Source organism: Cajanus cajan, chromosome 9, assembly GCF_000230855.2.
Source record: "Cajanus cajan strain Asha chromosome 9, NIPB_CcT2T_4, whole genome shotgun sequence".
Lineage (NCBI taxonomy): Eukaryota > Viridiplantae > Streptophyta > Magnoliopsida > Fabales > Fabaceae > Cajanus > Cajanus cajan.
Genome location: NC_138525.1, coordinates 13,009,031 through 13,017,857, shown reverse-complemented (window position 1 = coordinate 13,017,857; position 8,827 = coordinate 13,009,031).

The following is an 8,827-nucleotide window of genomic DNA, read 5'->3' as shown; positions in this document are numbered from 1 at the left end:
TTATTAATAATTGATGTTAAAAATAATAAAATTAATTTATAATTAATTATGATAAATAAAAATTAAATTAGATAATTGCTTACGGAATTACCCACAGATGTATCCGTGGGTAATTACCTACAGATTTATCCGTGAGTAATTACCGATGGATAAATCCATGGATAATTAACGAATCCATGGATAATTACTCACAGATAAATTTGTGGGTAATTATTTTTTATTAATAATTTATGTTAAAAATAATAAAATTAATTTATAAGTAATTATGATAAATAAAAATTAAATTAGATAATTACCCACGAATAAATCCATGGGTAAATATTTTTTATTAATAATTTATTTTAAAAATAATAAAATTAATTTATAAGTAATAATGATAAATAAAAACTAAATTAGATAAAAAAAATTTAAAAATATATAAAATTCTTCTAGTTAAAAAAACGTTTCTAGAAACGTTATGGCACAAGAAAGACATTTGTGTTTTATATATAGAAGTTAATTATTATTTGATTAGTTACTAATTTTCATTTAATATATATTTATACAAATTTTAAATATGATTTATTAATTTAACTATAATATTTATTTTTATATATAATTTATTATAAATTTCAATTATATATAATAAAAATGTAACTTGTGAAATACATAGACTAAAATATTAATATTTTTTTAATTTAGATAAAAATTATAGTATTATGTTATATTGTAATTTTTGAAATATACTATAATGAAAGGGATCCAAAGATTGTACAAGTATGAGATTGTATAGTTGAAAATGACTTAAATGAATTAATTTGTACTATTTATATCAATGAGATGCATCTATTCGTTGGTAACTTATTCCTTAAGAACTTCACAGTTAAGCGTGTTTGACATGGAGTAATTTAAGGGTGGGTGAACTTCTAAGAACTTTTCCAAAAAAATGTGCAAGTGATGAAAAGTCACGCTGAAAAGTCTTGTGTTGATTTGTGTTGTTTGTGGGTTCAATCTTTGATCCTAAAAGCGAACGAATATCTCAAAAAGGGTTACCCATGGAGGGTTCTAATTGGTGAAGGATTCTGACCAACGAGGAGTTGCGTGAAGTGTCTTGGAGTGGAGCTGCTGGAAGGTCAGATATGAGGATGTTGCATTAAATAAGGATGTTATTTAATATAATTTCGAAATAATTTTTTAAAAATATTATCAACAATACCCACGGATTTTTTTTCATGGGTAATTACCCACAGATAAAGTCTGTGAGTAATTTGTCAGAAAGTTACCTACGGATTATAATCTGTCGGTAAATGTTTCATACAAACAATTTATCGATGGATTATTGTCGGTCTGTAATCTGTCGAAAATAAAGTGTTACCTACTAACTTTTTGGATTACCCACGGATTTTGGTCGTTTGTAATTTTAAAATTTCTTGTAGTGATAATTTCTTAAAACATGAACTTATGAAGCTCATGTCTTAAAAAAAACTTATATACCATTTTTAGGCTAAACTAACTTAACATCTAACTCAATTACCCTAGAGACAACTTACCTAAACTCAATCTATCAACAAATATTCACTCAATAGTCAACAAATTATGAATATAGACAACCAATACGCATCAAAATTCATTAATGATTCAGATAAGAGCTTCCTTTACCTCTAATTGATCAATAAAGAAAAGAAAAAAAAAAGAATGAACAAATCGTACAACTCCAACTTGAGACTTTCAGCTTTGCAAGCTTTGAATCACAAATCGATCACCTTGGATTAGTTGTAGAGAAGGAAGAAGGAAGGATTTTTTAGTCTAAAAGAGGGAAAAGGAGATTTGGGATTCATAGAACTCTCTATGATTTCTTAAAACATGAACTTATGAGGTTCACATCTTAAAAAAAATCTCATATACCTTTCCTTAGGCTAAACCAACTTAACATCGAACTCAACTATCCTAGAGACAACTCTACGAACTTTGAAGGTCCTTACACCCTCAAAGCTCTAAAACAACTTCCATAACACACAACAACATTTAATCATATATAATTAAATTAAAAATACCTAAAACACACAATATTACAAAATATATATATATATATATATATATATATATATAAAATTTTGTTATATATATATTTTTTATACGGCATAATTATTCAGCATAATTAAATATATAATTTTAAACAAAAGATATGTTATAAAAATTATATAAATCATGTTTATATTAGTTAAACATGGTGGTATTGTGATTATGAAGCTTTCATGTAACCCAAAGGCTACAGATCGAATCCTATATTTCCCATAAATTTTCCTCTTGAATTTTAAGACGTATTTAGAGAAAATAAAAAGGATAAAATTTAGATACATTTTTTATATGTAATTTTGACTGGAGAAAATCACTAACTAAGTTTTATCCTTTTTATTTTCTTCCAATACATCTTGAAACTATGGAAAGTAGTAAAATGATAATTATTTAATTTTACTTTAAATTTTAACTATATGTAAAATGCATTTTTAAAATACTAATTTATCTCTATTTTTTCCTTAATTCTACTATTTTTTTTTCTATCAAATCATTACTCATCTATTCTTCTTATTTCATATACATTGTGTTTGGTTGAGAGAAGAAAAATAGGTAAGAAATAAAGTGAAGAGAAATAGAATAAAGAGAAATAAGTCAGCGAAAATAGGTAAGAAATATAATGAAAATTTGATTATTTAGTTTAAGAGACATAGGTGAGAAATGATAATATATATATTTGGACAGATAAAAAGAAATAAGTGAAAAATGAGGTATATAAAAAAATAAAATAAAAAAAAAACTAGAGTAAAAAAAATAAAAAGAAAGAAATAGAAATTAAAAATAAAAAGTGAGAAATAAAATATATAAAAATAAGAAAGAGAAAATAAATAAGAAAATTAAGAAAGGAATTAAAAATATAAATATAAATATTTTAAGTTTTAATAATCATTTTCATCTTAATCAATTAAATTAAAAAAATTATTCGATTGTAATAATAAAACTACATTCGAATGAACTTGCTACTTATTCGAATGGATTTGAAATTTATTCGAATGTGTGGCTCGGGATAATAATAATAATAATAATAATAATAATAATAATAATAATAATAATAATAATAATAATAACAATAATAATAATAATAATAATAACAACAATAACAATAATAATAATAATAACAATAATAATAATAATAATAATAATAATAAGTTAATAACAATAATAATAATAATAATAATAATAATAATAATAATAATAATAACAATAATAATAATAATAATAATAATAATAATAATAATAATAATAATAATAATAATAATAATAATAACTCAAGCATTAATTTTTGTTTTTTCACTAAGCCAAACAAAGCATGATGAGTGTGGTGCATGTTAAAATAACGCGTCTCTAGCTAGGGAAATAGGGTAGGAAAACATGGAATGTGACTATTATAGCACTTGCATTGCATTGCAGAAATTGGTGACACTACTTATGACCATAAAACAATGACAGCTGATGATGGACAATACCTGTTGTCGTCCACACATTCAAGTTCAAGGAATTGCAAAAGAGGATTGATATATTCTCCTAAAAAAACATATGAAACACTCTTTGAAATATTAAAATATTCATATTTTTTTTAATAAATTTATTATAAAACAATTATTTGATTAATATTTTATAGTTTAAATTTTTTTTTTAATGATTTGAAATAATTTTCCGAATGTGATTCAGAAAGATCTAAAAAATTTCATCGCAAAAACTACACCAATAAATACAATAGTAAGCAGGATTAATCCACTTTCTCGTGATCCAAAACTTTGACCGGCCAATTTCAATGTTGTTTTCACTTTTAACCATTTTTTATATACATAATTTGAACAAAAGATATTATTTAAAAGGACTAAATTTAATATTATTTAAATCAATAACTTATATATATGACTTAAATATGAGGTATTATTTAAAAGATTTGAGTCCAATATCACTTATATCTAGAATCTATTTATTTTAGAAGTAAGTTTATCTAAAATTACTCAGTTTAATAACTCATGTTTCATATCAAATTTTAATAATTTAATTGTTGGATTTTAAGTTCTAAATACATAAATTAATTTGGAAATTTTTTAAAAATTTGAAAACCATTCAATACTTCATTTCATTAATTCAAATTGACGAATAATCATAAAATCATTTTATATGTTAATTTGAATTAATAAAAAGAAATATCAAATAATTTTCAATTTTTTTTAAATATTTGTATACTTAACATAGACATTAAGAATTTTAAATTCAACGATTTAATCATTAAAATTTGATATAAAATATAAATTATTAAATAAAATAAATCTAAATGGACTATGATATAATTTCTTAAAATACGAAACATCCCTTAAAAAGAATTAAATTCAATACTATTTTAATCAATGAGTTAACAATATCCTAATAAAGCAAGACTAGGGTACAATTTTCTGTAGCTGGATGTGGACGTTTCAAAGATAGATAAATAGAATCTGCATGCAGTTCCAGATGAGAACCGGGAGTCGTAGCTATATATAGCGGAATCGGATTCAATGGATGTAGCCTTCAAACCCTCCTTTCCTTTCCTCTTCACCACCTAGCCTCACAAAATTAAATGTAATTATATAATATAATATAAGATAGTATGATATATCCTATGCTATGCTAATGCATGGTCCAATTAATATTTCTTTTCTTGTTTCCAAGTGACTGGCCACAGAATTCACTTACCGCAGGAAAAACAAAGAACGAATATATATGGAATTGACAAGCCTAAGCTTTTTCTTCATCTCTTTCAAATATGACTGAGATGTAGCCTACTCTCCTTTATTTTTTCCACCTTTCCCTGTCTACCTATATGCTACTCCTATCCAATGCCTAAATACACAAACAAGGAACTCATATCTTTATTTATTAATCATTAGTTAATTTACAAAAAAAAAACTAAATTGTGCTTCTTCTTTTATTTGCCATAGCTATGTATAAAAATATAACTTCTCTTCATGTAGACAATTATATATCCGGTTATCAATTTATTGATCTCGAAATGTAACTTATTGCTTGATGTGCAGAGATAACATTTATTAGATTACTAATATAATTATATTTTTTTTAATACTTTCTCTACTTGGTCTCAAAATGCAACTTATTGTCTGATGCGCAAAGATAACATTTATTAGGTTATTAATGCAAAAATTATATTTTATAACACACTTTCTGTGTTGGGTCTGAGTCATACAATATAAAATGTGATGTGGTAACATACTTATAAATATGTTTAAACATTTTATGATAAGTGTTGATTTATCTATTATAAAAAGAAATATTTTATAATAGGTAAATCATCGCCGCCATAAATGTCCTCTTATTAGGTCACCGAGAGGACACAAACTCATTCGTGTTATCTATCGTTTACTCTTTTTCTTTCTCTCCAATGGCTGAGGCGATTTCCAATGACCTCGTTCAACAAGCATTTTTAGCGACCTTCACAACCTTGTTCAACGACATCATTCTGGCACTTCGTCACCATAACACTTTGTCTCGTCTCGTCTCGTGTCGTTCAATTTTAATTTTTTATGCAACATTGGTTTGTTGGTTTTTATGAAATGTTGGTTTTTTCTTTTAAGTTCTTCAATTCGACGAGGTTCTACAGTTCTCTTTCACACTTGCTCTAAGGTTCATTCTCTTCTCTTTTTTGTGCATTGATGTTGTTTGATTGAGAACTCTATATTGCCAAGTGTTATTGAGATGTTGTTTTGTTTTTTTAATTTTTTTGTGTATGATTTTTGTTGTGCTTCCAAGTGTTGTTGAGATGTTGCTAGAATTGTTGGTGTTGTTGCCAAGTGTTTGTAAATTTCACAAGTTGGTTGGGGTGTTGTTGGGTGCTGGTTTATTTTCTTGTTTTGGGGTGTTATTGTTTGGGTGCATATTTGGGTACTTCATGTCTTGTGGGGATATGACAAGCTTGAGGATGACATGATGAAAAAGGTTGCTACTTTTTTTGGTCTTTGATTAGGGGCTAGCCAATACAGTCGACCTAACAATCATGCCAAATGGATAGTAGCTCGATAAAGGAAATTAGGGGAATATAGAAATAATGTCACTCGAGAAGTGGTAAGGAGGATTGTAAGTATCTTATTTTTCATATGTGGGATGGATTCTTGATCATCAATTACTAACAAATTTATTAAATTATTGTGTTGTAGGGCAACTTAGAATAGCAGGTCACACATGAGACCTTTATTAAGGAAGGGTGTGATGACATATTAATGATTGCACTTGGCACTCAATAGCATTAAGGTTGTGTGCATACAACTGGATGAGGTAGAGGCATTTTCCATTCTTTAGAGCTCCTATAGCTAGGCATGTCTATAGATCATAACTTAGTGATAATTACTAGGCATGCCTTAAGTTGAGATTCAACAAAACATGTTTGAAGACATGAAGGCACAACTTATTGTAGACCTCAAGGTAGATCTTGCGTCCAATTTTCCCACGACACAACAACCTTATCCTTATTCTCCTTATCTTTCTCTTCCTCCTCCTTTGTCTGCTATTGGTATGTAGGGGAGTTGTGTCACCCCCGATGCATCAAAAAAGGATGTAGTTGATGCGACACCAACGGAGGTACAATTATACATTGATGGTATGCTAGAGAAGTTGGTAGCCATACGTAAGGTGTACATGTTGAGGTCAACCATCCACCATTAGGCAATTGTAAATGATATGTTATGGGTGGAGGTTGTCGACATCAAAGAGCATGATGCTCGAGTCCATGTGCCCACTATAGAGGTTTAAATAGTGGGACGAGCCCTAGGTAACTTTATCCTATGGCCAAGCAGACTAACTAAGGCCCATGTGTCTAAGGTAATCAATGTTTAAATTTACTACATTCTAATGATGTCCTTAATTATTTGTATTATATCACTAGTGCAAAAATTAGTTTTAAAATCGGGGTTTTAAGATAGGTTAAAAGGTGACCGATCTTAAAAGTGACGCGGTGATAATTTTGTAAATAATGTAAGCACTTTTAAGATCGGTTAAATTTTAACCGATCTTAAAATTACTTTTAAAATCAGTTAAATTTTAACCGATCTTAAAAGTACTATAACTATTTAAAAAATGCAACGCTCTCCCTTAGTCATTCTTCCTCACACGCGCCTCCCTTTTAAGATGAATAAATATATTAAGTTAATTAATAATTTATTTAAATGTTAAAATTTAATTTATAAAAATAATATTTTAAAAGAAAAGGGTTATAATAACACCGGTGTAACTTTTACTAAGTATTACACCGCTTAATAATTTTATATTAAATGTGAATTTTATAAATTCAACCGTTAGATTGAAAGCTTTTTACTCTTAGCTCATATATACAAAATTTTATATTAATTGAAGATGATTTGATACTTCATTCTTATAAAACAAAATTGACGTAATATATACATTTCAAAATATACTAAAATATGAACACTTTGATTACCTTCAAGTTGTTGTTCAATTTTAACAAAATTTGATATAAACATATAAAGTGATATGAACTTTCAATCTAACGGTTGGATTTACAAAATTCACATTTAATATAAAGTTATTGAGTGGTGTAATACTTAGTAAATGTTACACCGGTGTTATTATAACTCTTATCATTTTAAAATATATAAATTATTATTTAAACTTTTAAGTCTATAATAAATAATTTAAATTGTATCATAATATTAATTTTAAATATAAATAAGTAGATTGTTAATTATACAAGTATATATATAAATAAATATTAATTAAATATAATATAATTATTATTATTGATAATATAATTATTATATAATTTTTTATATTTTTATAGCGGTCTAGACACACCAAAATAAGAGATCCAAAAATAATATAAGTATGAGATTGTATAGTTGAGGATGACTTAAATGAATTAATTTGTATTACTTATACTAACAACATGCATTTGCTTTTCGGTAGTTTATCTCATCAAAACTCCACAGTTAAGCGTACTTGACTTGGAGTAATATAGGGATGGGTGACCTTCTGGGAAGTCTCCCAGAAAATGTGCAGTAAGGAAAAAACATGTTGAAAAGTGAAGTGTCATGAAATAACATTCTTGAGAGGCCAAATATGAGAGTTGTTACATTAATAAATTTATTAAAATTAAACCTGATACTTTTAAGATCGGTTATTTCGTAACCGATCTTAAAAGTTGGACTTTTAAGATCGGTTATTTAACCGATCTTAAAATTCCAGCTTTTAAGATCGTCTATTTTAAGATCGGTTCTTTAACCGATCTTAAAAGTAAAAAATAACTTATCTTAAAAGTCTTTTTTCCACTAGTGTATGATGCTTAGGTTGTTTATGGAAAGGAGAAAGTTAATGCTGCTACATGTGCAACACCTTCTAAGATTTCTTCAATCCATCAATTGACATTGGCATCAATTGTTCTTAGGAATATAGATAGTCATGCCTCCTTAGGCCATTTGCAAGGACATGCTTATCCCTTTCCTTATATACCAACATGATGCCTTGGACATAATTTATGTTGTTGACTTCCTTTCTATATCAATGATATAATTATAGACTGGGTGAGTATTATTTGTAATAATTTTTATTTTAATATATTCATTTACACGTTCATAACATTATATTTTTTTTTTCACAATTATAGGCATCTTCATTGTGTGGTTGTGGACATGTGAAATGCCTTTTATTATGGTTTCATTGACCTAAGTCATCTAGTGTGTTGGATTGAAAGACATTAATTAAGGTGAAGCAGTATTTGATTGACCAGTTCAAGCTAGGACGAAATGATGTGTAC